The 8,915-nt window shown below is 35.6% G+C and overlaps 1 non-coding gene across 1 annotated transcript; it reads left to right on the forward strand.

Moving 5' to 3' along the window:
* Positions 1-998: 998 nt before the first annotated feature.
* On the forward strand, positions 999-5,897 carry LOC107808219 (uncharacterized). Its single transcript, XR_012694949.1, has 2 exons — positions 999-1,534; positions 5,267-5,897. It is a non-coding gene; the product is annotated as an uncharacterized LOC107808219 (transcript).
* Positions 5,898-8,915: the final 3,018 nt, after the last annotated feature.

An 8,915-nucleotide genomic window follows, 5' to 3' on the forward strand; every position in this document is an offset into this window, starting at 1 on the left:
ATTATTATCAAAAAGGTAATAAGAAAGATATCAAGTCAATCGACAAGCTAACAAAAAATCACATTAAAATATAACAATATTAAGTAATGAGTAATGCAACAACTATAAGCAAAGATTAAATAGAGATTGTTTTTTGGTAACAATGTAGAAGAATAAGACTTATTCGACTTTAAGGTAAAAATAAAGTGGTAGTAAGAATTTTTTTAAAACAATATGCTCAAACAAGATATATTACAACGTCATATATTTAGTATTCTTTAATATTTATCACAGAATAAAATGCAAGTACTAATATCTATGGGTTGGGATATTGTAGATATTAAAAAAAGAATATGATTTGGGTTGGGTTGTTTCAAATATAAAAAAGTACTAAGATCAAGGGGTTTAGTTGTTACAAATGTTATAAAAAATAATATGTTATCCAGTACGAAATATGAGAAACAGTTTCATGTCATGCTTCTTAACTAATATATAATAATTATACATATTTTTTATCTTGAAGGTTTAAATTGAGACATAGTTGATTGGTGGATTGATACACTCATTTCTTAATGTAGTTGAACTTAACCTACCAACAACAATAATATACCCAGTAAAATCACACAAGTGGGATGTGGGAAGGGTAGTGTGTACATAGAACTTAGCCATAAGGTAGTAGAGAGTTATTTCTGACAGATCCTCAGCTGAAAAGAAATATTAATAGTGGCGAAGTCATGGAAAAGAAGCAGCAACAACAGCAAGAAAAAATAGAAAGTAACAACAACAAGAAAAATAGGATAACTGAAGCAAACAACATGTAATACTAGAAATCTAAGAATAAGAGAAAGCGGGCGTAATACTAATACTACTGATATGAAAAGAAAACCATGCGTCTACTTACTAACCCTCTACTCTAATTCTCGACTTCCATACCCTTCTATCAACACTGAATTTTCCAATATGAATATTTTTTCAATTAGAGCTATGGACTCCTAAGAACCCCCCCCCCCCCCCTTTTCTACCTTTTCCGACTCTCCTTTTGGGTGTAAAGAATGATAGTTCACTGCTTTTGTATAGTGTAAGAGCATGTGTGGGCTAGGCGGACGTCATGGGTTCGAACTTCTGCAGACAAAAGCCTGGTATTTAAGTGGGGAGAGAGAGGTAGAGGAGCGAGCCATTATCCTTGAAGTTCTGAACTGTGTGTTGCAGGCCCTCAGGGATTTCTCAGTTATAAAAGAAAAGAATGATAATTCTCTGCTTATATGCATAGACTGTTAAACCCCAAAAGCCAAATCTCTGAGGGCCCGCGGATGGAACCTTCCTCTTGCATTATTGTAGTGTAATAGGGGATTATTTCTTTAATTTGTATTTACTTTAATGTTTTGTCAGTTTCTGATGATGACGAGATAGACTACTCCGTTAAGCCAGAATTTTATGATCCAGAACTTAACGACAAGGATGAACTCTGGGTGCAGAAGAAAAGGGGTGGTCGTACTTCCGATGCCATCCTTAATTGTCCAGCTTGTTTTACCACACTTTGTCTAGATTACCAAAGGTATTACTTTTCTTCTTTTTAGAATTTCCCTATAATTTGAATTTTAAAAAGAATATATTTGATTGCATGATCCTCTTACTTTACTACTAGAGTAGTTGGATCTTCTTCGGTCAATTAATCAATTAACTATGCCTCAATAGCAATTGAGTTGTCTAGGCTATATGAATCATCTTTATCCATTTGCCCAGTACAGGTCCATTTCATTCCAATATTATATGAACTGCCTTCTAAGTTCAATAATTGGATCTTCTTGCTTTCTCGGATTTATATGTTTGTTTTGGATCCTTTTTTCAGACCATTACAACAACAAAAAATCCAGTGTAATCTCACAAGTGTGGTTTGGGAGGGTAGTGTGTTCGCAGACCTTACCCCTACATTAAAGGTAGAAAGGTTGTTTCTAATTATTTTTTTCAGACCATTATTTTTTGAAAATGGTCAAACTTATTGTAGGAATAACAACAACATCAACGACAACCCAGTGAAATCTCACAAGTGGGGCCTGGGGAGGGTAGTGAGTATGCAGACCTTACTCTTACCCCGAAGGAGTAGAGAGGTTATTTCCGAAAGACCCTCGGCTCAAGAAGACGAAAGAAACTTATTGTAGGAACAATCAGCCAAAATATTTGGATCTTCTTGCATCTAGTTGTCTTTATCCGCTTCCAATGTCTAAGTTCCTTTAATTTCTCTATTTCTTCATCGTCGACCGGTACCAGATCGTCTCACTCAAAATGCAGGAAATTGGTCATGCTTTTATAGGATTGTACTTGTAAGCCTTAGGGAAGTTTATCTAGCAATGAGAAGAAGAGACATCCTAAAAGTAGGCTTCCATGTTGCAGAGTTGTAGAGAGAATCTTTTCTCCAAAAAGTTTTGTATGCTATTTGTTGGACCTTGATTTATAGTATAATTTTAGATATTTGGATATTGCTCACAATGATTATCAGGCACACTAAATATGTAAGAGGTCGAGTTTAGCATTTCTAATAATGGGGTAAAAGTCAAAAATTCCTTTTGATGAAATAGGAGCAAAAGGGGTAAGGATCAACCAGATACACGGTAGACATGGATTAGCCTTCTAATGATACCAGATAAATGTTGGTGAAGAAGAGAAATTAATATTACTATTATGGTATTTTTACATCAACGATACCTAGATTAGGAATAATTATTAAAAAATAATATTTGGATCGGGAATGACATTATCAAAAATATGTTCTTGCATGATTGGAACAGATAAAAACCTGGTTCAGTTCAAATTTAGTGAAAGCAAATATTAAAGGATTATTTTTTCAATAAGTAATAATTAATAAAATTTCTAGACTAAAGTCACTAAACTGCAGGATACGTCTGAGAATATGGTTAGCACTTGGCAGTAAGCTTGTGAAGGTGGATAATGACAAATCATTATACTTTATAGAGATGGACACAACTGAATGCCTGGGAAGTGGAAAAAAAGAATAAGTTTAGTCTAAATAAAAGCAAGAAAAGTGCGCTCTGTAACAACTCAGTTACACTTCTCTTCAACGCCAAATGCCATCAATATGCCCCACCCATAAATATCCATCCCGAGAGAAAGGACGACCTAAGTCGTAGGATGTTTGCTTTCATGGAGTTCTTGCTTCAATTTCTATTGCTAGTGTCCTTGTAATTATTGTAAGCTAATCTGTAACTGTGCTTCTCTCCAGTTGTCACTATGTTTTACTGTTTTGTTTTATCTGAAGAGTCTGATCAGAAATTTTGTAAGTCGACCGAGACAGAATGGCAATTCTGTTTCTTTGGGTAGTATAAAAAAACGATGAAGTTGCAGGGCATACTATAAAGTTGTTTGCCTTCTGGACCTAACATGAAAGACACATACGACACAATTTGTTGAGTTCCTCAAAACTCTTCGTGAACTTTAGGAGAATACCCATGTACTTCTTTTGGGATTCAGTTATGTACATAATTCCAATTGCTTAGTTCTCTTTCATCATTGATAAAGTATATTATTCTTTTTACTGTGCAAAAGTTCTTTTTAACTTACCAAAAAAATAAGGAATGAAATTCACATTTTCTACATGCAAAAAAATGGTAAGAGTTTTTAGTGCTTGCTGCTTGACCTCAAATGAAAAGATCATTGGTGGCAAAAAAGTTGAACTTGATTAAGACCCCTATTTTAGTGAGAGTGACAGAGATAAGCCAAGTCTAGATCAAGCATCAGATAACAGATAGGATATAGAATTCTTGTAACTTTTGCACTTCAAACCAAGCAAGTATTATTCTTGAGGTATCACCTCTACTTGTCTTTCCCATTTAATGGCCACACTTCATTAGAAAATCATTGTATTAGATATTTCTTCGAGTTTTCTCGTTAAGTTCTGCTTTTCTAGCTCCATCACCCTTTCCTTGCTTGGATTTCCGTCACAGTATTTCGTAAAAATTAAGGAGTTTGTCTGATTTGTCTATTATACTAGTAGGCTTGGGAAAATCATGTCTTCTCTGCAACATGGTGGATGTCAATTTTTTACTAGAACTATAGAAGGCACCTCTTCTGAGCAGGAGATAGGTAGCTGAATTATAAACTCAATTTGATTCTTCTTCCTTTTTCTTTATTTTTTTTTCGCTTTAGGAAAGAGTGATTTCCTAAAGCAATGAAATCTGTTATGACTTGGTCAAAGTCGGAGTAACAAGCTGAACGATAAACTCATTTGATTTTTCTTCTATTTTCTCTGGTTTCCTTTTGCTTTAGGAAAGAAAGAACGGCAAGTCGAAAGTTTACTGTTGCGAGAACAGCCAGAAATATTTGATTTCTTTGAATCCGAACTTGAATATTAAACACAGATTTTGCTAGTAGTGTTGCTGAATCTCTATGAACCTGAACTTGACTGTAACAACCCAACCCACTAGTGATATTATCCGTTCTGGGCCTAGGCTCGCACGGGTTTAAAACGCGTCAATAGGGTCTAAGGCTTGTTAACTTATATACCCAGCATCCCTCTTGTGTATACACCCCTCTTATGGACTCAGCGTCCTCACTGAGGTTTGCCCCACCACATGGGATTCTCCTAGACTCAGCACTGAGGTTTGCCTCGTCTAACCGGGATTTGCCTAAACTCAGTTCAATTCTGATCCACCATAGGCAAGGCCGACACAAGAGTGGCTCTGATACCATCTGTAACAGCCTAGCCCACTAGTGATATTGTCCGCTCTGAGCCTTGGCCCCCACGGGTTTAAAACGTGTCACTTGGGTCTAAGACTTGTTAACTTATATACCCAGCATCCCTCTTGTATCTAAAATCTAGGGTGTTATATTGACGTGCTACCGATCTTGTCGAGTTTTCGCATTGACATTTACAAAATGGTTCTGTCATGTTTAGCTCTGAACACTAGGGACCAAAAATGCAATAACATAATTAAAGTAACTCATTCTTCATCTATGTTTTAATGGTAATTGAAAATGTATTGCGGAAGACAGCTATTAGTATCATGTTCTTACTATACTTTGCAAAACTGATGCACCTATATGACATTGCCAGTTAATTTTTTAATAGTAAATTTGTAGCTGGAGACTCCTGTTGAGTTACTATCCGGTTTTAATCATTGTTCAGCAGTAGCGTAATTGGTGAGTTGTTCAATCAAGAAAGTGCCTTAGTGCATTTTGTCACTAATGTAAGCTTTTGTTTCTCATTTTGTTAGCTTTCTAGTGGATTTTGATAATTCTGCAATTCAGAGTTGATGTTATCTTGATAATGTAGGCAAGAAAAGAATGTTACGCAGTACCGAGCAATGTTTGTGGTCAATTGCAAGATCAAGAGTAAACAAGTGGCACAGCTTAGAAATAAACGAAAGAGGGGTAAGAAAGGACGTGGATCTAGTGAGGCTGATGCACATTCTGATATAGGCGAGACATCTAAACATATATGCTGTTTAGTTTGTTCGACGGATGTTGGAGTCATCGACGAAGATGAGGTCTATCATTTCTTTAACGGTATTCCTAGTGAATCTTGATATTTTCCTCCCGAAATGGCCTTAAGCGCTCAGGATAAAATTTGTTTAATAGTACTATGTTTTCGGCGTCGCATTGCAGAAAACTTAAGGGGTCAAAGAGCACTTTCCTTTTGTATTTTTTTTTTCTTTTCAGAAGGGTTCTGTTTTTGGGTGGGGGTGGGGGGGATAGTTCTCTTGATGACGGGTCGCTCTGCCACTTCATGTTTTAGATCAGTTGTATTTTGAACTGCAAAATAGTTGTAGTTTGTGCTAAGTAAAAGCTCCCTGCTTCTCCTTAATGAATGTTGAAGTAAACAATTAGTAAAGTTTGGAGGAAAGCCTACTTAGTATATGTATGGCAAAATGATGGAGAAGAAGTTGAAAGTTGACCAGAGCCAACTGAATGTGTCACCTTAAAATCTAACAAATATTTCTCACTTGGTCCTACAAGAGAAGCAAGAATGATTTTCTGGTTTACTCCGTATTATCTTGAGAATTCTTTATCTCTTCTAATTTGATAGTAATTTAGTCATTTGGAGGAATGATAACCCTGAAAATGTTGATAATGTTAAAGAGAACAACACATGTGACTTACTATATATAGATTTAGAAGCGAAGTTTATGTTAAAGGAATAATTTGGGATTTACATGCCTATCGTGGAGGAACAAAAGTGGTCTTTGTATGTCCATCAACTTTGGCCATCTGTTCAAAGAGTATTTTTGTCCAACTTAATTTCTGTGGGTATTTGCGGATGAAATATTATGTATGCCATTTTTCTCTCCTTCACTTGTTTTTTTCGAGCTTCAAAAAACAGAGAGTAACAGTCTAACAGAGAAGAAAATGCAAGGAACTGAAGAAAGAGAACGGAGAGGAATAGCCTGAGATGGATAAAGTATTGCACACATGTTTTCCTTTTTCTTTTTTTGTTATTTTAAACCCAACGTATGAGTTATATTTTAAAACTTTTGTGCATCGATGTGTATAATTTGTTTACACCGCCAGACTAAAATGACGTACAAAATTAGGTAATTGTTTATAGCTATTATAATTTGGTAACCTGAAGTAACAGTAAGTAATATTTATAATTTTTTTAATTGATACTATTCACTCCATTTTATTTTATGTGTTTGGATATAAAATTTGAGAATGCAAAGAAAATTTTATAGTTTTGTGATTTTAAACTAAACGTGTGTATAACATATCAAAAATATTCTTTGGATCTTGTGATATTAAATATGACATGTCATTCTTACAAGGAAGTGTCATCGATGGCGGATTTACATGGTCAATCGTGGGTACCCATTATCTTTGACAAGATTTAGTAAATTTGCATAGGAAATTATAAAAATATTTAAATAAATATTAAGTGAGCACCCATCGTATTAAATACCTTGTGTCATGACCCGCCATATCATCATATCATGTAGGTGCCATTTGACATATATTAATACCATGTGAAAGCTTACATATGAGGAATGCTAGCATTTATGAGAAAATTCTAGAGAAGTATGGACATTTCCTTAGGAAAACCCTAGATCCCTATGGATCTGCTAGGAAAGTCCTTGGAATCTTCTAGGTTTGTAGAGAGTTCTAGAGAAAACCTTTATCTTGTAAATATTAAGGACTTGTATAACAATTAATATTTACATACTAGCCCCTAGGAGACTAGTATATAAAGGAGGTCATTCATTTGTAATTCACCAAGCAAAAATAATTAAGTTTTCTCTAATACAAAAGTTTCCTTTGGCAATTTTCCTGTGTTCTAACATTCCCTTAGCGATCTTTAGTATAGTAAGATTACTTGGCATAGCAAGAACATGGGCAAGTTGTCAAGTGTTGCACGTGCGCTTAGTTGAAGACTAAGGACGTGACACTTGGGTCTATTATTCAGGAAAGGGAAGATTGATGAAGATGTCACCCATCATATTGGGGCGGGATGGATGAAATTGAGACTCGCTTCCGGTATTTTGTGTGACAAGAAGGTGCCACAGAAACTTAAGGGTAAGTTCTACAGAGTAGTGGTCAGACCAACGATGTTGTATGGGGCTGAGTGTTGGCCAGTCAAGATCGCTCATGTCCAGAAGATGAAGGTAGCAGAGATGAGGATGTTGAGATGGATGTGCGGGCACACCAGATTAGATAGGATTAGAAATGAGGATATTCGCGATAAGGTGGGTGTGGCCCCTATTGAGGACAAGATGCGGGAAGCATGGCTTAGATGGTTTGGTCATGTGAGGAGGAGGAGGAGCACCGATACCCCCAATGAGGAGGTGTGAGAGGTTAACATTGGAGGGCCTACGGAGAGGTAGAGGTAGGCCAAAGAAGAGGTTAGGAGAGGTGATTAGGCAAGACATGACGCAACTTCAGCTGACCGAGGACATGACCCTTGATAGGAAGGTATGGAGGTCGAGGATTAGGATAGTAGAGTAGGTAATCCAGAGTGTTCATAACAGTAATATTGATACGCAATCTCGCTTTCTGATGGTAGTAGATTTTTATGACTAACCGTTGTTTTCTTTCATTGTGATCACCTTACTGTCTTGTTGTTTTTATTCTGCTTTTATATGGCTTTTTGGTACTTTTCCTTCTTATCTATATTTTCATTAATGTAGTGCTTATACTTTTCTGAGCCGACGGTCTATTGGAAACAACCTCTCTATCCTCACAAGGTAGGGGTAAGATCTGCGTACACACTACTCTCCCAAGACCCCATAATGTAGGATAATACTGGGTATGTTATTGTTGTTGTTGTTGTTGTTGTTATTGTTGTTGTTGTTGTAAGTGAGCACCCATGACTAAACTTCTTTTTCCTTCTTTTAAATTTTTTATCGGTGAGCACCTACGACTTTAAAATCCTAACTGCGCCACTGAATGTGATTAAAAATAAAATAAAAATGTGTAAATTATATACTATCATTGTACATAAATTAAACACATTACTTGAGTTTGAGCAAAATAAACGTAGTGTTTGGGATGTTATTGAAAAACGAACGCTGGCCAATTAGGTAGTTCTGTCACTCTATAGGATGAAAATTTTCCATTAGCAAACCGTAATTTGCTTTCTTTTCTCTTCAATCATACTTTTTCCCCTTAACTAATTAACTTATTCTCATTCATTATTGCTCGTATACAAAATGTCGCCTCCCTTTTGTGTCTCATCCTTTAGGCAATTAACCTGTTTAGTGATTTTATCAAAAAATGTATTTAATACATTCCAAATGGGAAGGCAAAAACCTAATAGAGGCACATGGAATTTCCTTGGACGGTCACGTAATTTATGATAATATTTTATTAAAATCACAGTACTTATTACTTTTTGACTCGGAAAATAAAAAATACATATTTGGTAAACTATATCATATGAATAAAGTATAATTTTTAATAATAAAACTCATTTAACCCTTCTCTATTTCTAA

The sequence above is a fragment of the Nicotiana tabacum genome, chromosome 9 (genome assembly GCF_000715075.1).
Source record: "Nicotiana tabacum cultivar K326 chromosome 9, ASM71507v2, whole genome shotgun sequence".
NCBI lineage: Eukaryota > Viridiplantae > Streptophyta > Magnoliopsida > Solanales > Solanaceae > Nicotiana > Nicotiana tabacum.